Source organism: Tursiops truncatus, chromosome Y (assembly GCF_011762595.2).
Source record: "Tursiops truncatus isolate mTurTru1 chromosome Y, mTurTru1.mat.Y, whole genome shotgun sequence".
Lineage (NCBI taxonomy): Eukaryota > Metazoa > Chordata > Mammalia > Artiodactyla > Delphinidae > Tursiops > Tursiops truncatus.
The window spans coordinates 5,253,833-5,275,318 of record NC_133428.1 but is presented as its reverse complement, the minus strand read 5'-3'; the positions used below and the strand labels follow the sequence as shown (position 1 = coordinate 5,275,318).

Sequence of the window (21,486 nt, the reverse complement as noted above, 5' to 3'; positions counted from 1 at the left end):
GACACAGAGACCCAGACACGGAGAACTGGCATGGATTCACCTCTCTGACTGGCCAGTTTGCACCTGTTATGATAGCGTTTTTCTTCACGAAGAATCTCATATGCATTTGAGACACCCTGGCTTCCCTTAATCTTCAGATGCAGCTTGGCTTTTAAGAACTGTATCTAAGACCTAAATAGATATGTCTCCAAAGAAGATATACAGATGGCCAAGAGGCACATGAAAAGACGCTCAACATCACTAATTATTAGATAAATTCATGTCAAAACTGTAATGAGGTATCACCTCACACTAGTTAGAATGGCCATCATTAAAAAGTCTACAAATAACAAACGCTGGAGAGGGTGTGGAGAAAAGGAAACCCTCCTACACTGTTGGTGGGAATGTAAGTTGGTGCAGCCACTGTGGAGAACAGTACGGAGGTTCCTTAGAAAACTAGAAAGAGAATTACCACATGACCCAGCAATCCCACTCCTGGGCATATGTCCAGAGAAAACTCTAATTCAAAAAGACGCATGGACCCCAATGTTCACCGCAGCATTATTTACAATAGCCAGGACATGGAAGCAACTTAAATGCCCATCGATAGAGGAATGGATAAAGAAGATGTGGTACATGTATATACAATGGAATAATACTCAGCCATAAAAAAGAAGAAAATAATGCCATTTGCAGCAACATAGATGAACCTAGAGATTGTCATACTGAATGCAGTAAGTCAGACAGAGAAAGACAAATATATGATATTGCTTATATGTGGAATCTAAAACAATGGTATAAATGAACTTATTTATAAAACAGAAATAGAGTTACAGATGTAGAAAATAAACTTATGGCTACCAAGGGGAAAAGGGGGGGAGGGATACATTGGGAGATTGGGACTGACATAGGCACACTACTATATATAAAATGGATAACTAATAAGGACCTACCGTATAGCACAGGGAGCTCTACTCAATGCTCTGTAATGACCTATATGGGAAAAGAATCTAAGAAAGAGTGGATCTATGTGTATGTATAACGGACTCACTTTGCTGCACACCTGAAACTCACAGAACGTTGTAAGCCTACTCTACTCCAATAAAAATTAGTTTAAAAAACTGTATCTTTAAAATCTTTTTTTTTGCCCCGATGTTTTCTTTTGCAAAGTTTAACAGACCAGCTGATACAAAATACACCAACCCTGCTTCAAACACATCCTGACGATAGCCAGAGCCTCTGCAGGCAAAGCAACGTTCCTCCTACCCCAAATCCTTAAGGGGTTTAGGAGACTGCAGCTTAGCACAAATAAACATCTGCTGTCTTCTCTTCCTTTGCCCGGTCCTTTCAAGTCCAAAGGTTTATTATTACTGTTATTGTTATCATTATCATCCTGATTTCATCCTCCAGTAATCTACAATAATAGCTCTAAGAACTCAGTGCTTAGCAAACCTCTGAGCCCCCTTGATCCACCCTATAGCCGTGATGAAAACAGATTCTCTTTGCTGAGCAGAGTGTGTTTCTGCCTCAAATCCTAAAGTCATGATGTCCAGACCCTACAGGACTGACTCACGGGTTGGATTTATTTTTTCCACAGTAGCCTTGAGAGAATCAGTGTAGGCACGCTGGCTTTCTGGAAAAGCATGCATGATTCCATAAGAACAGTATTTATGTGCCGAGGAGCGCTGGAGATGTTGTTTTTTTGTTTGTTTTTTGTTGTGTTTTTTCTTTCGCCATTTCTAGCATCGAGCAGACTGCATTCCTTGTAAAGGCACCAGTTCGGCTCACCCTGGTGCACACGGTGTCTGGTTTGGTACCGATGATGGGCAGCTGTTGTTGTTGGCGAGGCATGGCCGTTGATGACGGTGGTCCCGCTGATGTGCAAAGTCTGAAGAAGCTATAGGGTGGGTGTGATAAAGGAAGGAAGTGAGAAAACCCACAATGGCTGGGATGCTGGGATGCCGAGATTCCCAGCTGGGTTTGCCTCCAGGTTGGAATATTTTGCTGTCCATCTAGTTAAAATAGAGGGGCCCTCTCCTGTACAGCACAGGGAACTATATTCAGTATCTTCTAACAACCTATAATAGGAAAGAATATAAAACATGGATGGACCTAGAGATTGACATACTGACTGAAGTAAGTCTGACAGAGAAAGAGAAGTATCATATGATATCGCTTAGATGTGGAATCTAAACAAAAATGATACAAATGAACTTATTTACAAGACAGAAATAGTCACAGATGTAGAAAACAAACCTACAGTTACCAAGGGGGAAGGGGGTGGGGAAGGATCGTTAGGGAGTTTGGGATTGACATGTACACACTACTATAGTTAAAATGGATAAATAACAAGGACCTACTTACTGTAGCACGGGGAACTCTGCTCAACCTAAAATGGAAAAATAATTTGAAAAAGAATAGATACATGTATATGTATAACTGAATCACTTTGCTGTACACCTGAAACTACCACAACCTTGTTAATCAACTATACTTCAATCAAAAAATAAATAAAGGGGGAAAAAAACCTGAGGGGCCCTGCCTGTATGCATGCATTTCCATGACTACTGAGAAGGCCCTCCTTCATTCCGTTCTCAGGGAATAATCTGGGGGCATCTATGGAAAATACTCAGAGAGAAAATGTGCCGTTACGGGGATCTTAATCCTTCACCAAGGCAAGACCAGATGTGTAATTGATAAACACTACATTTTCCCCCGTTGAACTGTGTCCCACATGCCTGACCATATCTGAAGACTTACATCCCCATGGGTTCTCATAAAATACCCAGGGGTTCCCTGAAAACTAGATGATTAAGGGGGGAATCTAACCAATTAACCTTAAGGAAAGAACGCAATGCGTCCTCCACAACGCTTCTTTTTTTCTTCCTGGTAAAGTCCTGATTTTTTGTGTGTTTCCCTCCGCGCACATACACACATGCATGCGAGCACACACACACACACACACACACACACACTCACTCCGCTCATTCCAGATGGCAGGCGATACACAGTTTGTTTTTTTTTCTTAATGGCTAGCATTACTTTATATTTTAAATTGCAGACCAGGGTTGTGAAATGCTGCCTCTCAGCAGGGCTTTTTTTTTTTTTTTTTTTTTTTTGGCTTTAGAAAAAGGTCCTTTGGAGTTTATTTATTCTGAAGAAGACATCAAGCATTTGGATGGAACCTACGTACCCCAAAGGAGCTTTGGCTTCTTTGCCGAAAAGCCTGTTTCTGGCCTCTCTCTTTAGCTGAACTTGAAAGCGGCTCTATCAACATGTGCGATAAAAAACCTTTGCATCATCCTTCAGGCCGAGCTCTGCAGCGCCTGTGGATCTGTCGCCAGGAGGCCTGGGTCTCTCGTCTCTCCTTTATGCTGGTGAAACCTCAAGCTAGGTTTCCAGCTCCACACACCAGAAAACCAGCCACGTCGTTCAAAGACGGCTGGGTGACTAATTGCGATTCCTGAAGCCTGAGTCGTGTCCTGTTTCTTTATTCTTCTCCCAGTGGGGTTATGTACGTGCAGCATCTGACATCTATTTTCCTAGACTTTTGCTACCTAGCCTTTAAGTAACTTAAGAAAGAGGACTTTGATAATCTCTAGAGACGGTCATACTAAGTGAAGTAAGTCAGCAAGAGAATGACAAATAGATGATATCACTTATAGGTGGAATCTAAAATAGGACACAAATGAACATGTTTACGAAACAGAAGTGGACTCACAGACATGGAAAACAAACTTACGGTTACTGAAGGAGAAGCAGGGGAATACATTAGGAATTTGGGATTAACAGATACACACTAGTCTATATAAAATAGATAACCCATTAGGACCTACTGGATAGCACAGGGAACTAGACTCAATATTTTGTAATAACCTATAAGGGAAAAGAATCTGAAAAAAATTATTTCTCTATATAGATATTTCTATATACAGATACAGATATATATAACTGAATCACTTTGCTGTACACCTGAAACTAACACAATACTGTAAATCAACTCTATTTAATTAAAAAGAAATTAATTTTTTTTAAAGAAATTAATTTTTTAAAAAGGAAAGATAATCCTGCTATCCTCTTGTTTTCTTTTGGGCTTTTTTTTCGCCATTAGTTAGAACCCATGCTGCCAGAAAACACATGCGTTGCTACCCAAAAACAGCCCTGTTCTGCTTCAAGCCCATGGCTTTTAGAGGAGACCCCCCTTCCCCTTTAGATGCTGGGATGGGGGAGGGGCTCACACTTGGCTCTCAGCAGCCTCCCCGCTGCCCTGGGGAGTGAGATAAGGCCAGAGATAAGATCAGCTCTTCAAAGCTCTTTTAATTGGAAAGAACTTGAGTTGGGGTTTCTCCCCACACCTAACATTCCAAAGGCAAGAAATTCTTAAATATAGACTCACTTTCTGTTTCTCTCCAACTTTTTGAGCAGCCCATAGATTTTTTTTTTTGTCTGTATAAAATCACTTTTAATTGAAAGCACCAAAGACTTGTGGAAGGAATTCTTGTTACTCCTTTCTCTGCAGCTCAGACTTAGTTAAGTTTCCGTAGTAAATTGAGATGAAAAATCTTACAGTTCTAATGCAAGCTAATGATGGAGTTGTGATTGAACCCTAGGAAGGAAAGCCTGTAGAGTCCCACCAGCCCCAGGACATCTTCGGAACAGTGGGTGGCGACTAATGACTGAGGTCAGAAGCCTAGAGTAGGGCAAGGAGGAGATACTGCAGATGGCAAAGCACTGGTCCTTGTTCATCGCCACCATATAAATCCCAGGGACAGCCCGGGAGAAGCTACCTCATCATGCCCCCTGGTTTGGCATCCATCCATCGTTTGACTTGGCCTCCACCATGACTTGGAGGTCCTGGAAACACCGCCCCCCAAGTTCAAGCCATTTAAATCCAATTACCCTTGGCTGCTCTCAGGGTGGCCTCGGTCTTTCAGAGAGATGTCACCCGTCCCCACTAAGCCTTCCTACAGTAGGTGTGAGAGGTGGAGATTTAAGACCACCGTGATCTCTGTTCCCATGATGATACTACACGGCACAAGTCTTTGTGCAGATGGAATGAAGGTTGTAATAACTTTGCTTAGAGGTAATCTAAAGGGAAATGATACAGATTGGCCAAGTCTTGTCACATGAGTCCTTTGAAAGTGGAGTGTTTTTCTCTGCTGATTGTAGACGGGAGAGATTCCAAGAGTGAGAAGGATTCTGTCCACCCTTGTGGACTTGAAGATGGTGGGGCTGCATGGCGAGACATGAGGGTGGCTTCTAGAAGCTGAGAGCAGACCCCGGCTGACAGCCAGGAGATCAACGGAAACCTCAGCCCTACAACAGCAAGGAAATGAATTCTGCCAACAAGTAGGGAACAGGAATGAGTAGGAAGCAGGTTCTTGCCAAGAACCTTCAGATAAAGACCCTACCTACCTGGCCAACACCTTGATTCTGACCTTGTGAGGTACCAAGACACAACTTAGCCAAACCCAGTCTTTGGGACTTTTGACCCACAGAGAATGATAAATGGGAGTTTGGGGTTAGCAGATGCAAACTAGTATGTAGAGGATGGATAAACAACGAGGTCCTCCTGTAGAGCACAGGGAACTCTATTCAATATCCTGTGACAAACCATCATGGAAAAGAATATGAAAGAAACAATGTCTCTGTGTATAACTGAGTCACTTTGCCGTACAGCAGAGACTGACACAGCATTGTAAATCAACTCTACTTCAATAAAAAATCTTTTTAAAAACACTAAAAAAAGATAAATAAGTAAGAATAGTAAGCGGGCATTGTTCTAAGCCATTGAGTTTGTCATAATTTGTTATACAGCAGTAGAAAACTCATTAAACCATGACTTTGCCCTCTATTGCCAAAATTAGGGCAAATATGTCTCGTTGTACATCTGCGATTAACACAGTTATCTCCCATATACACAAAGGGTTACCTGTGATGAGCAGTACTGAGATCTACCACTTCCATAAAAGAAAATGGAATTTGCTTAGACATTCTTTTTATTCTTTTTATTGAAGTATAGTTGATTTACAATATTATATTACTTTCAGTATCTACAACATAGTGATTCAATATCTTTATAGATTACACTCAAAGTTATTACAAAATAATGGGTATATTTCCCTGTGCTGTACAGTATATCCTTGTTGCTGTATCTATTCTATACATAGTAGTTTGTACCTCTTAATCCCCGACCCCATCTTGCCCCTCCCCGCTTCCCTCTCCCCACTGGTCACCACTGGTTTGTTTTCTGTATCTCTACAGTCTCTCTAAAGCTTATTTTAAGGGTCCCCTCCACCGAAGTTAGGAAGTGTTTGAAGTGTGGCACTGAAATACCTCACAGCAGTTTTGGGAAAGCATGGTAAATCCAGGCAGGAATTCCTGCTCTGTGTCTTTATGAAACTTAACTTCTAGTGACACCCTTTTATTTATTTATTTTGCTGCAATGGGAACATAGGCACTAAATAACTTTTAAGGTGTATCGCCACTCTGAAATCATTTATAATGTTTGTAACATGGAAGGCTCACCTTCCATCATCCCCTTGAATTCTGTTCCTTGCATAGGCCGGCCTTACCTGTTGGGGAAGAGTTTTGCGGGGCTGGGGTAGAGAATGAGATTGCATTTCTGGGTAGGGTTTAAAGAGCGATGCACATTTTTTAGTTTATAAATATACAGGTCAGCTTTAAGGAGAAGAGAGGGCTCCAGCATGGCAGGGAAAAGGTCTGCAGAGCCCCAAGAATATGGGAGGAATACAAAGGCTTTCAGGTGTGTGTGTTTAAGAGGTTTGAAAGATTGAAATGAGAGTTCCTCCAGGTGCCTGGAAAATTGCATCTCTCTCTCTCTCTCACACCTGCTCTGTGGCACTGCTGTGTCTTTAGTTTAACAAGCATGCGAAGATATGATTTCAGTATAAGCCATCTCAAATCCGTTGATACCACGTGGAAGTAGGTGGTGTAGAAATCACGTCTAAATGAGCATGCATTTGGCTGTCATAGGCAGTATTTTGGTTTGTGGAAGAGAATTGCAGTGTGTGTGTGTCAGTGTGTGAGAGTGCAAGAGGGGACACACAGCCTGGGATGTCCAGGGGCAGGTGGTTCCAATAAGCAGTGTGGATACATGGTAAGGGAGAGTTAATTGTATTTTCTTTTTCTAACAACTTTTTACAACTATAACTCACACAACATACAATCCACCTACTTAAAGTTGCACAATTCAATGGTTTTTCGTATTCTCACAGCCTCGTGCTACTGCTACCAAGTCCAAGTTCATGCAGCTAAGACAGGCCAATAAATCAAAAGACAAGGTGCTGGGGCAGGCAGACTCTGAACCACTGCGGCACCAGGGAAGCCCTCAGGCTTCTTTTATACTAAAAGGGGAGGGGGTGCGGCTGGGTGTTGCAAACCTCTTGGTGCGGGAATCCTTTGTTCTTGCAGCTGTCCACGTGGGTCAGGTCAGGATGCTCCTAAAAGCCTCCAACAGGACAGACTTATTCTCTGTTCTGCAACTTTTTATCTCTATAGGAATGAAGAGTGTTAATACCTTTAAATGTCAAGCCTGGGAGGCGGAGCCTTGAAAATGAGCAATTATGTATATTTCCAGCTAAAGGCAACATTCTCTTACCAGAGGTGCAGAGCCAGCATTACCAGGCAGAGGCAACAGAGCACAGAGGTTAGCGCTAAAGGAACAGCGCTGATACGGAGTCCCGGTGCTCTGCACTGTAACATAACCACCCCCTGCAATTCATTTGAGAACATTTTCATCACCCCAGCTAGAAACCCCAGTCTCTCGCTATCACCCCTTTATCCCTCTACCCCGCACCCACCCCAGCCCCTGGCAACCATGAATCTGCTTTTTCTGTCTCTATGGACTTGCCTCTTCCGGATATTTCAAATCAATGGGACGAAAACCTTTCTGAACTGGCTTCTTTTACCGAGCGCGTTTTTGATACCCCATTGTGTGTCTAGACCACATTTTAGTTATTTTTACTCACGATTCAAAGAGTCGGTAACAAGTCTACAGACTCTGGGTCAAATTCTGGGCAGGATTTCTTTTAGCAGAGCCTAGTCTTTGGACCCCGCAGGGCACGTGGCTGTGTTTGTTTTTTACCCCTGTTAGGAACAAAGAGTAACATTTATGTCACTCTCTCTTTCCCAAACCCGGCAGCGTGTTAGCTTCCAGAGTAACCTAGATGGGAAATCTGGGCTTGGCCAGTGGAGACATCTATGGGGCAGCGGTCATGACGCAAACAGCTATTTCATTAAGGTCAGACTTAGTTTAGGAGAAAAAACTTGGATACGACCCATGATGGACTTTCCTTGTTTCCCCGCAGAACTGAACCTACGTACCCACTCAAATCCTGGTGAGGCAGAGAGATGCCTGAGGCCAAAGAAACAAGGAAACAGGTGGACCCTCAGAGGAGGGGACCTTCCATGTGACCGTCCTCACTTCTGACACCAATTGTGAGTTTGGAGGAATCTCCCCGAACACTCCCAGTCACGGTGTGAGCTGTTGCAAACTGCAAGGTCACAGGCTCACGTGGGCACAAGTCTATGAGGCCTCTGCTTGACCACGAGAGAAACCCTGATATTTCAACACAGCACAGAGTCTGTTGCTCCCCTGTGGTGACTTTGGGGGTGTCTGTGAGACCCTCACCTGTGTCTTTTGAGAAGCCAACTAATGCACACCCCTCCCCACTGGATTGCAAGCCCACTGCCAAGTGCACACGGGTGTCAGAGAGAAATAAAGGCTTCTGCTGATCGCCTTTCCAGCTGGACTGGAAAGGGGGCTCGGCGCACGGACCTAGCAGGCTCCCCTTCTCCCCGCAGTGAGCTGATTCTCCCAGGTGGAACTGGGGCAGCGGGGCAATTCTGTGAAATCCTTCCCTTCACAACTGCCTCTGCCTCGGTGATGCCCCCCTGCAGGAGGAAAGGGATGGGAGTGCACCCCTGTTGCAGGTGCAGGAAGAGAGAGACAGAGACAGAGAGAGAGAGAGAGGGCAGACGGAGAGCCAGCAAAAGAAAGCTCTCAGACCTCCTATGATTTCCTCCAGAGGTGTACGAAGAATCCCTCCCACCTGCTGAATTCGAAAGGGATGGTAGGAGACAAAATTAAATTTGCTTTATGTTTACACCCAATGAGTCATGATTGTTTAACATACCAGTTACATACGCTTCCCCCAGAAGAGTCCTCAAGAAATACCAGGCATATAGCGTCGTAAGTTGGATTTCAGACAGTGGTTGTAGGGGTGAGAACGCGGGTGCCGCAGTCATTGGAGAATTCCTCCCTGCTCCCCTCCAACCATGCATTGCAATGAAAGGGCAGTGATGAAAGCTCATGTGGAAAAAAAATGAATCGAACCTGGTGGTCGTCAGAGCCCTTTTCATTTTCAAAGTCGTATCCTCTGGTCTGTGGCTGCATTTCTGTGTCTTGCATTACAAAACCCCAGGCTCTAACTGGGTGCCAGTGGCCGTGTACTCAAGACGTAAGAAAGATGAAACATCTTGAACGTTCCAGGAAGGAAGGAGAGGGGCATTTATGGTCTTGACTGTAAGTATCCTAGGAGTCTGGAGAAGGGTGAGGGTACATGCTACTACAAAGACCACGGTCAAGCTCACGGGGAATTTGGAGCTTGTTGTGAGCGCCCAGATCAGTGTAGGTCTGGACAGGTAGAGGGGGCTGATGGGAAAGGATAACGTCCTACAGGAGTCAAGGTCACTGAGGGCTGAGACAAGGCTGATGGCCCCTACTTGTCCAGCCATGAGAGAGGACGGAAGCCAGCTTCCTCACTGTGTGTCTTCAATCCTGACATGAGGTGTCCACCTCCCAGCCCAAACGTCTCTCCCTGCCTGGGCTTGTGGGTTGGTGAGCTGCCTCTGGGCGGAATGCATTGTTGTTTCAGTGGTCAGTTTTTGTGTCTCTGATATCGTCTCCTTGTAACAGCCCAGCTTGAGTTTTCCAATGAGGACGTGGGACATTGAATGACAATCGTGTTTTGCCACGTGGTCGGGCTGACACCTGGGCCCTGGCATTTCTGACGAGGCAGGTCCCTCCCTCCGCCAACGCTCCTTGCATTCTCTGGCTTCCCTCTGACCTTCAGTGATGCTCCTTGATTCTTCACGCAATGTTCTCACCACACGCACCTTCCCAGCTGTGGGACCTGTGATACAGAGACAATAGCATGACGGTCCATTGCAGACCTGCCTTGCAGCTGAAATAACCTTCTAGGAAAACTGTTCTGATGTTTTGATAAATAAAAACCTCTTGACTAGGAGCCAGTAAAAATACCCCTGATACTGAATTCTGCTGTGCCGCGGTGAGCTAATCATAGGAGGTCACTTCCATTCACAGAAGCATTAGCAGAAAGGAAAAGTCCTCAGGGAACAAAATGAAACGCATCTGGCTCATCCTTGCATAGAAGGAGAGGCTGGGTTTGCTCAGCCTGGCTGTTTTGAGTTTTCAGGGCTGGTCTAGGTGGCCACTGGTGGTGGACCCTTACAGGGGTCACTAAACTGAGAATGATTCAAAGAATATGAGTTAGACCCTCCGGTGGCCAGTTTGAGGTAATGGTTGTGTTCAGTCGTTGTGTTTCTGTTGGTTGCAGGTGGTGATTAAGGGCTTACACTTGCATTAAGGTGATCAAAAGTACGTTTTCATGAGATTAACCCGGCAACTGTAGGCACGATGGTCTGTGGCTTCTCCCCGTCTCTGGGCGTATACTAGACTCCTGGGGAACTTATTAAGATGGAAAATATGCAGGCGAAATGGTACTTTAATTACATGTTGCAGACTAAATATAACCCAGAGGAAACCAGTCTTGTGACGCACCAAGAACCCAAAACGTTTGCACGGCCTCCTTGTTTCACATCATCCCTCAGACCATGAGAGCTATTTCGTGTACGTTTGGCTAAATCGAATACATTTTGTGTCTGTAAGTGCACAAGCAATGCTTCCTCAGAGAAAAGTGTTTATTTTCGGGGCCACGTAGAGACATTTCCCCCAAATAGAAGAGCGCGCTGAGTTTTTCGACGGCCCGTGGTTGCGTTCAGCGCCGTAGCTCACGCTTGCATGGCTGTCTCACACGGAGCTGAATTTTTAAACCTTCTGAGATGTCCTGTCCATAAAAGCAGATTCAACCTACTGACTTCCAACTCTTCAAGCTAACAGACTTAATTACTAAACGGCATGTAGCATAGAAGCTGGATTCTTTTTCTAATTGAAAAAACCCACTTTGAAATCCAATGTAGTTTCCAACACAGAGAATAAAGAGAGATGTAATTGTTTGCACTTTGAGACACCCAATCATATCTCTCTATCCCCACCTATGTATCTGTCTATCTAGCATCTATCTGTACATCCATCCATCCATTTAACCATCCATCTACATATAGTGTATCATCTATATCTATGTATCTATGAATCTACTGAGTGTATATTTTTTCTTGCATTAAAAAAAGCATAGCAAAAACGTTGGCCACATGATTTTGGGGAGAAAACGATTTTATTTTACGGAATAATGACCTGCTGGGATCATGGGCTTTTAAAGACATGACATGCCCGTTTTCTGAGGATCAGTTACTTTTATTGGCCTAACAAGCACCCAACAGTAACCCAATGGAAGAATAGGATTTCTCCCCCTGTTGGGGGCTTCCTTGATGAATGTCTCTTCATTGAAGCTGAATTTGTACAGAAATAAAATGGGGACGGGGTGTTTCTCTCCCATAGCCCCTGAATTTTCAAAGCATCCATCTTGTAGGTCTTTGTTTGGGAAACATATTCACAACACTATAAAAACTTGGATTCAAATCCTTACAGTGGAGCCCATACACATGGGCATTTGAGAAGGATAAACCCCAGTGGTTACAGTGTAGCGTGAATCTATCTTGGGCTCTGAATTATTCAGTTTGGTGATGCACAGTGGGTTACATGGATCATTGCCAATTCTCCACTCCCCTTGCTGGTCAGTACCCATGCCCAGGGGTCTCGTAGAGTTATCGCCCCATGGTTAAGTTTAACTGTGGGACTGAGGCAGATCCAGTGGATTTCTTTCATCCTGGCAGAAATTAGTTCAATTTCAGGGTTGAGTGTAACATCTGGACGCGGGTTGTTTAGCTCTCCTGAAAGCCCGGTCTTCCGGTATGCAGAGAGGAGATCTATATAATTAGCTTGAAAATTCTAAGGAGCTTTGATCGGGCTGCACAGCTGTGTCATGCTTGTGGCTTCGGCAAACGTGGAGAGCAAAACATTCTTCATCCCCTCAGCGACACACATTCGAACGCAAGCCTGGTTTACACGTGTTTGTTGTCACACGAAATCAAAATAAGGAACGTAGGAAACTTTTAGGAAGGGTGAGCGCTCACCCTGTATCGTCTTTAATTTGGCAAATGTACACAAAACCCGTGAGGACATTTACAAGGTCAGTTCAACCCACAGAGTGGAAAACATTCAGGGTGCAGTCTTGAGAAACAGGACAGAGATGCTGCCTATGGCCGGTAAGGAGTTCTGTGGGGTTTGGAGCACTCGTCCCCAAGCAGGAGCTGTACTTCCACCTCCCTGGGACACGTGACGATGTCTGCGGACACTTATGGCTGTCATGCTGGGGGGAGGGGTGCTCCTGGCACGTGGTGGGTGGAGACCAGGGATGCGCTCCACAGCCCACAGGGCACAGGACGCCTCACCCCAGCGTCATCTGGCCCTAAATGTCACCCTTACTGAGGTTGCGAAACCCTGCTTTAGCACGGGAGACTCTTCTGCTATCTGTTTATCTGTCTATTTATCTATGGTGGCGATTCACAGCCCAGGGACAAATTTTCCTTCCAGGGGACACTTGGCAACATCTGGGGACAGTTTAGAAGCATTACAACTGTCATCATTGACCAGCTGGCGTTTCATAGGTGTGGGGGGGCAAGGATGCCTCTCAAAGCCCTCCCATGAACGGGGGACCCCCCCCACACCCCGTCCAGAGTAAAGAATTATCCAGGACAAAGTGTGAGTTGTGTTGAGGTCAAGAAAGGCTGTTTGAGGGATGACACGGCTAAGAAAATAGAAGACGTGGACCACGTGGGCAATACCGATGGAGGAATCCCGAGAGATGTCCCTGGAGGTATTCTCTGCTTTTGTTTTGCATCTGCGTGAAAGGAGGGCAGAGGAGAGAGAGAGAGAGCGCGAGAGGGAATAGCTAGGCATCGGATGCCAGGGGACCGTCCTGGGGTGAGGGCACCCAGGACGAATTGCCACTCACAGGGAAGCTGAAGGGATCGGAAAGGACACTTTCATATTCAAGTTTTAACTATACGTGCAGGTTTGCGATTGGTCTCTCCGTCATTCCCCAGACTTTCAGCGAGGTGTGGCATACACAAAGAGGTCTCGTGCGACTCATGCTGTGTACTGATTCCTTCGCTGAATTTTCCGATGGTTTTTGGAGGAAAGGAAAGTCGTGCTTCCTTGACTAATTAGAAAAGGGGCAAAAGGGGCACGTGTTGGATGTATGATTAAGAGGGTGAGTAGCGGAGGGGAGCCTGCACCCCGCACCTTCCTCGGACTGGAATCCCAAGCTGCTTAACGTTCGTCACAGGGCAGGGCATGGAGTGAGGCTTAGTTAGAGCTGGAAGACCAATAGGACCACGAAGGAAACATTCATGAGATGCCTCTTTTCCGATGACCATGTCATGAAGATGACCTTGAGAAGTGATGTCTTTGGTTGCTTAGCTGTCAGATCCCTTTTTCTCATACCTGGAGAGAAACCTGATCCTAGCTCCACGGGGATGCTCTGGGATAACATCTCTTGGCTGTAGGTGGTGGGCTTGCCTGCCGGCTGAAATAACCTTATAAGACATCGTCTTGAGGTCTCAGGAAGTGAGGCCTCTTGGAGCAGAGGCGATACAAATACCCCTTCTATTGAATCCTGCTGTGCGAGGGTAAGATAAATCCCAGAGGTCATGTCCACACACCAAAATGTTAGGAACGGAGAAGTCCCCTGAGAACATAATGGCTCGTCCCACATCTAGAAAGAGAGGTCAGCTGGCTTGTTTCCAGATGGAAGGCTAGTCTCCAAATCCAGCCCATGTTTTCTCCACCCCCATGGCTGCTGGAAAGAACATGTGGCAGGTGTGGACTAAGAGTCATTTCAGAGATAACCAGAGAAAATCCGCCAGCCGTAAGAAATTGAGATGCAGTTATTAATTACAAGGTTGTGTCAACCTTCATTTCTTAAGGGTGGCTTTTATAAAAACATTATTCCATTATTAAAAGCGGTGGATGCCATGACTACATCCCCTAGAGCCTTAAACCTAATTTGAACCCATTTTTTATTATTTGTAGCTGCAAATCTTTCTTGGGCAAAATTTCAGAGGTTTAGTTGGAAAGACAAATTCCTGTATAAATTGGAATGAATAGAAACAGTAACAAATTTATATGTACACATACATGTACGTTATCTATAGGTAGAAGTATATATGCAACATATATTAATATATTTATACACATGTACATATATAAAACAATATGCACCTATTAAATATATTTACATACATAGATGTAATATAAATAAATAATATATAAATGTGTATACTAATATTTATAGACGCTAATGCGTGACACACACACAATATCGACGGTGAATTTAGGGGTAAGGCAGTAGATCCCAGTTTGCCTTTGGTTTTGAGCATCATTTTATAATACGTAGTAAATTATCTACAGGGTCTTCATCTGGGAAATAGAAGTCTAGGGTGGGACCCTGTTCCCTGCCTGAGTTTCACCGTCTAGTCCATAACGGATACTAAACTATGTGTGAAGTGAAAGGACGTTTAATTCAGGGAGGGATCTGGTGTGTCGCTCATCATAAACCCACCCATTTTCATGGTTTAGGTTTTTCCCAAGGCCGATATGGCTCCGTTGGCTTGTGTTAAAGCTGCCTTTACGATATGCGTTCTGACCTTCATATACTTTCAACGATTGGAGGGAAGAAAGAGGACGTGTGTCTGTGACATCTCTGTGAGTGTGGCCACGTGTCAGCTCCCTCCTCGGAGGTACCATGGGGCCAGCATCCCGCCAGGGATAAAATGACCCCTGGAAGCAGGGCGTGAGTGTCTGATTCAATGGGAATGACAGCATTTTTTCCTCTCTGCTTCGTGCTAAATTTAGCGATTGTGTTGTTTCACGTTGCCCCCCAGGGAAGCGAAGTCATGTTTATTTTGGGTTCACACCTCCGAGCAATGACCTTTCCAATCCAGTTGCTAACGTTTCTGATCGAATGTCATTGTCCTACCCCCAGAGAAAAGCCAGTGAACGCCAGAATACGTGTGTGTGACAACGGCACAGATTCAAAGCAAGAATACGATGGTGAGAGCGGAGGTCCTGAAGAGAAGAAAGGACCCTTATTCTTCAGTGTCTTAGAATCTAGCTGGAAAAAGAGGCATTTCTGCAACCGGCAAGTAATCAAAGAACACAAGTGCAGTAAGAGAGGTTATAAACATTCACCGTGGGAGTTAGGAGGACAGAGGAGTTCATCCTGATTTGGGGGGATTACCAGACATTCAAGGAAGAGCTTGCACTAACTAAGCCCCTACGGTTGGGTTTTAAAATTTCAATAATATGAGAAGGCTGGAGATTCTTCAAACTGGGACTAGAGAGGGGAGATGCAGAGGCCAGCGTGGTGGATTCGAGACCGAGCAGAGACAGAACTGACGTGAGGAACCGGGGCTGGTTTGCAGGACGTGAAATGTCTGCTCAGATCGGGGATGCCTCTCTTTAAGGACAGGGGGTTATTGGGTGACATGAGGGCTTTGGGTCATTTCTCTGCTGTGGAGGCTGCAGCTGATATAGAGAAGAGACCTGACCTGGTGAGGATGTGGTCCCCTGTCCTGTTTGGTCTACGGGTCCAGGTTGAAAACTGCGCGTGCGCTACTCGAAAACATTGCCTTTGATGGTCAGGAAACTTGCCGTTAGTTGAGGCTCGGCTGGTTGCTCATGGACGTGGCCAGAAAACTCCTGTCTAGGTTTTGTTTGCACGTAAATCCCTGAAGGCTGCGTGGAGTCAGGCTCTTGCACGTGCCTCGAAAGAATGAAACATGATCGGAAGTGGACCATGGAATCCTTTCACCTCTTCCCGCCGAGTTCCGGAACCCATTAAAAAAGCAACAACTCAAGTTCTTTGCTTTGAAATATTTTGTTCCACGACCCATAACCGACGGTGAAAAGGATTCCGGCACCAAAAGCACTAGAATCTTCTATACCACGTGGCTGCCCTTGGGGGGATCACCCTTTAACCGTTTTTCCCGTCCGTGGCATTCTACCAGCGCTCTGAGACCCTGGGCTGTGGGATTTTATCGTTTTGTTCAAGCCATGTGCGAGAGCCGGGTGGGAACCGCGGTTTCTCCCTCCCCGGAATCTCAGGGGAAAGCGAATTGCAAACTTCTCCAGAAAGGAAAGAGCAAGGCCCTGGGACACATCACGAAAATCTGGTTCTAAAGACAAACCGATGTTAATGGGGTCCTCACTGGGGAGGTTAATCCTCCACCCTCTGTCCCAGATAAAAATCAGTGAAGTCGGGCAAAAATCGTTCTTGGTCCTGTGCCTTCTTTTTTCCTATGAAATGTAGGGGAGCCAGAAACGTCTTAAATTAGCACAATATGTGTGCCTCTCTGCCTCGGTGGGGTTTCAGCAGCCTGCATTCCTACTGATGCAGTGATAAGGAACTCTCTCTCCAGGGTAAGAGCAAGCAGTGTGTTTGGTGAGGTCCCACAAACGAGGCCATACCAAGTATGCTTCAAGAACTGGAAATAAGTGTCTTTAGACATATGACTGTATTTATGTTTCTTAGTAATTTTAGGCTTTTAGCTTTTTTTTTTTTGTCCCGGGCTCCAGGCACTCCTTTGACTTGTGGCCACAGAGGGATTCTAAATCTCTGCCTCCGTCTTCCCGGGGCTTCTCCTCTGTGTCTGTGTCTCTCCTCTTCTGTGTCTTAGAAGGACCCTGTCGTTGGATGTAGGGCCACCTTCCTCCAGGAGGACCTCATCTCAGACCCTTCACTTCATCACCTCTGCAGAGACTCTGGTTCCTAAAAAGGTCCCGTTCCCAGGTCCCTGGTGTCAGGGTGTTCATATGTCTCTCTGTGGCCACCATTCAACCCACTGTACTCTGGTTGCTCACTAAGGGATGTGCATACCGGCTGCCCGGTGCTTTGACAGGTTGCGAGCTTTGGGGATATGAGGGCATCTTCCCATTCAAAGCTCCACCCGTTCTAAGGAACTTAGCTCTTACTGAACTCTCTCCTTTGATCTTCTCCCAAGGATGTGTTTAAATGACGTGAAGTCTTATTATTCCTGCTTTCTTTCCTTTTTCTCACACTGGGGTGTCTACACCACTGCTGATTCACCGAGGAGTAGGTCACACATTGTCAGAGTCGATTGTATCACCACCAGCACTGTTTTTTCACCAATGCCCTTGTACTGAAACCAAACAATAATAACAGCAGCACAAGCAACGATGACATGTCAGCTTGTCTTAAATCTAGATGACGTTCCCCACTTGCCAAAATCATCCACTTACGGTCACTGCAAGGTTAGAGTAGGAAATGGGGGTCTAAGAGTTTTTTATAAAGATTTGCACCTTGGTAGCACTAGATATTTGCCCAGAGTATAAAGTAATTCAACTGAAGGACCATAGATCTAAATTTCAGAGCTGGGAAGGCCCAAATAATTGCCCAGTTCTTATAAAGAGTCCTAGCTCTTCCTAAGGTGGCGGAAGAGGGAGATGTTTTCGCCAATCTGGACGCTGTTCAGGAGAGGAATTTCCCCCCAGAAAACACAGGAGCGTTACCACGTGCTCCTCCAGCAACACCTCTGCCTGCGGTGGGGCTGCGTAGGGCCTTGGCACGTTCCGCGAGCCCTTGTGTTTCTTCGTGTGTGGTCTCTGGGTGGTTGTCCAATTCTGTGCTTAGAAATGATTCTACCCTCTATAAGTTGGTGCAGCCAGTATAGAGAACAGTATGAGGTTCCTTAAAAAAACGAAAACTAGAACTACCATACGACCCAGCAATTCCACTCCTGGACATATACCCTGAGAAAACCATAATTCAAAAAGAGTCATGCACCCCTATGTTCACTGCAGCACCATTTACAATAGCCAGGTCTTGGAAGCAACCTAAGTGTCCATCGACAGATGAATGGATAAAGAAGATGTGGTGCATATATACAATGGGATATTACTCGGCCATAAAGAAGAATGAAACAATGCCATTTGTAGCAACATGGGTGGGCCTAGAGATGATCATACTAAGTGAAGTAAGTCAGACAGAGAAAGACAAATACCACATGCTATCACTTGTATGTGGAATCTAAAATATGACACAAATGAACTTATCTACAAAACAGAAATAGAGCTACAGATGTAGAAAACAAACTTATTATTACCGGGGGAAGGGGTGTGGAGGGATAAATTGGGAGATTGGGACTGACATATACACACTACTATATATAAAATAGATAACTAATAAGGACCTACAGTATAGCACAGGGAGCTCTATTCAATGCTCTGTAATGACCTGTATGGGAAAAGAATCTAAGAAAGAGTGGATCTGTGTGTATGTATAACTGACTCACTTTGCTGTACACCTGAAACTAACACAGCATTGTAAGCCAACTCTACTCCAATAAAAACTTTTAAAAAATAGTAAAAAATTGAAATAAAAAAAATGATTCTACCTTCATCCATCCCCCGGAGGACAGAAGGTCAAGGAGTCCACGTACCTTGGATAGAGCGCAGAGTTAAGACTTAGTTGATCTGGGCATGGAACTCTTTCGTGGTGTTTATCCATGTCTGTCTGAGCTGTCCAGCATGACGCTGGTGTATCTGACATACTCCAGGAGCTCCTATAAAATGAGTCAAACCAACAACGAATGAATGCATTTGGCTTCACATAACCCAAACCCTTCAAGGCATTGCAGACAGTTCCAAACAGGGCGTTCAGCGTTCACACACATCAACCCAATGTGTAAACATGTTCCTTGCCAGAAACCAAACATGTGAAAGTGATCACCAGGCACTCTCTCTAAATATATCGATAGTTCCCACCCCTGAGGACAAGTCCAGATTTTACCTTTATCCTTTCCAGACCCTTCTGGCTTGTCGTCTTCACTTTGTGTTAGCTGGGCTTCTACATTTATTGTCTTCGAAAAAAAGGACGGGATTTATGCACGCCGTCTGTCTGCCACGATTCTGAAACGCCGATGATAAGAACTGGTCCGCATGTGTTTCTGGTACAGTTTCCACTGAATGCAGATTTCTACATTCCACCCCGTTTCTTTTCGCTCTAACTCACTGTCGTTGAATGAGTTTTTGTGGAATGAATGCCGTTGTAACTAGATTCTGGGAACACACGAGGGTAGGAATTTGGTACGGTACTGCAATGGGATCCTCCCACGTTGCCTGCTGGAAGGGCTTGGGTTTATTTTCTTTTACTTCTCTGGGCATTTGTGTGGCTGTTCTCTCTACTCTTGGGTTGAATCATAAACATCAACTGCACATACAAATTTCAAATCATCCGTTGTACACCAGAAACTCATACAATGTTTTATGTCAATTGTAACTCAGCTTTAAAACGAGAAATGTCATCTGCATAATGTTTTGTGTCAACGTATCTCAATTAAAAAAAAACCAATACATGTTATGTGCTCCTCTCCTATAATTTTGTGTTTCTCTGCATAGGGGGTGTAGTGGGTTGAATGATGGTCCCTAAAAGGATGTTTCTCTCCTAATCCCCGGAACTGGTGAACGGGACTTTAGGACAAAACAGTCTTTGCAGGTGTAATTCGGCTAAAGCTCTTTAGACAAACAAATCATTGTGGATTGTCCAGGTGGCTCTAAATTCAATGACAAACGTCTTTATATGACAGGCACAGAGGACAAGACAGACGGGACAAGGCCATGTGGCCGTGAAGGCAGATGGTGGAGTGACACGGTCACAAGTCAAAAAACATGCCAGCAGGTCTCAGAAGCTGTAGGAGGCAAAGAAGAGATTCTACTTCTGGGGTCCCCAGGGGCCAGTGCATTCCTACCCACAGCTTGATTGAAGACGTCTGGCCCCCAGAGCTGTGAGAGGATAAATTCCTGCTGTCTTACATCACCCTGTTTGTGGTCAGTTGTTACCACAGCAGCAGGAAACTAACATGGGAGGTGACTGCATTCTTTAGGTTGTGATGATGTCATGCATTCTTCTGTCTGAAACAGACGTTTGGTGAAAGTCAATAGGAATAACGTGACTGCTTCCCTCAAGCATCGTTTGTCATGATGTCGGTGCAGGAAGGACCATTCTTTTCCTGTCGTGGCTAGTTCACGTGATATTCAGCCACGATTTAGTACAGAAATTCCATGCATTTTGTTTCTCCGCATCCCGCTTCTTCAACAAATGCGACGCCTTTTGCATGCTAGTAAATGCTTCTTGTAAGACTGCATGTAGACCATTAATTTCACTGTGTCACCCAATATTTAACAAGTGCCTACAACGAGCCCAGCTTGGGCACCGGAATTGCAAGGATGTGCAGACCCCGCACGTCCCATGTTGGAGGTCACCATTCAGGAGAAAGAAAAACTGGGATTTCAGTCAATTCTTGTTATTTGCAGTAGTTAAGTCCTGTAAAGCTACCACCGGTGTCCTTAAGGGAAATGCAAGATTAGGTTCCTACAGCCTCTGATTACATTTTCATCAATGATCAATACCTAACTTTTTTTTTTTTTTTTTTTAATTTTGTCTGTGGGGTTGTGGGATCTCAGTTCCCCGACCAGGGATTGAACCCAGGCCACGGCAGTGAAAGGGCTGAGTCCTAACCACTGGACCACCAGGGAACGCCCCAATACCTAACCTTGTTGGACGTGTGTTTTTATTTAAAGACAGCGTATTGAATAGATATTAGTGATTCATCCACGTTGCTTTCACGGCCAACAGTGCCAGATAATCGCTCAAGCCCAAACCAAGCTTATGCAACGTGTGGATTTTCTCCACTGGGCACATGGCAGCCTTCTTGTGCTTAGAAACAACAGACAGCTCTTCAACACGGTGCGCGGGGCAGTCTTACACAGCAAAATCATAAACAGAAGGCACCCCACTGAGAAGAACATGGCGCTCAGGAGGCCCTGAAAAGGAGACTTGTCTACAATCTAAGAGCTGAAACAAGAAGGTAGAAGTTACCCTCTTCAACCTCAGCCGGACATGTGTGTATCAGGAGATTCTCTCTCTCTCTCTCTCTCTTTTTTTTGGGGGGGGGGCTGCTCTCTGTGTGTCGGCCAAGGACAGCAAAAGCACCAGGGGTATTGATCTGGGGATTACAAAGCCACTTTAACAAGTAGGTGAATTCACGAACATGGGATCTGTGAATAATAAGGCTGCGTTGTGTTTAGAAAGCAACTAGAGAATAGCCATAAAGCTCAGGTCCTCAACTTTTATAAATACACATCATTAACTGTTTGGGCCGTTAGTCAATTCTACGCCTTAGGAGTTTTGCTGTGTTGAGCTA

General features: G+C 45.0%; 2 long non-coding RNA genes across 2 annotated transcripts; both read right to left on the bottom strand.

Moving 5' to 3' along the window:
• Positions 1 to 1,671: 1,671 nt before the first annotated feature.
• LOC117310545 (uncharacterized) lies at positions 1,672 to 6,149 on the bottom strand. Its single transcript, XR_012329449.1, has 2 exons — positions 3,173 to 6,149; positions 1,672 to 2,368 (listed from the first exon to the last, which is right to left on the bottom strand). It is a non-coding gene; the product is annotated as an uncharacterized lncRNA (long non-coding RNA).
• A 53-nt stretch (positions 6,150 to 6,202) lies between these two features.
• Positions 6,203 to 21,159, bottom strand: LOC117310544 (uncharacterized). Its single transcript, XR_004524688.2, has 3 exons — positions 19,074 to 21,159; positions 18,724 to 18,846; positions 6,203 to 10,136 (listed from the first exon to the last, which is right to left on the bottom strand). It is a non-coding gene; the product is annotated as an uncharacterized lncRNA (long non-coding RNA).
• Positions 21,160 to 21,486: the final 327 nt, after the last annotated feature.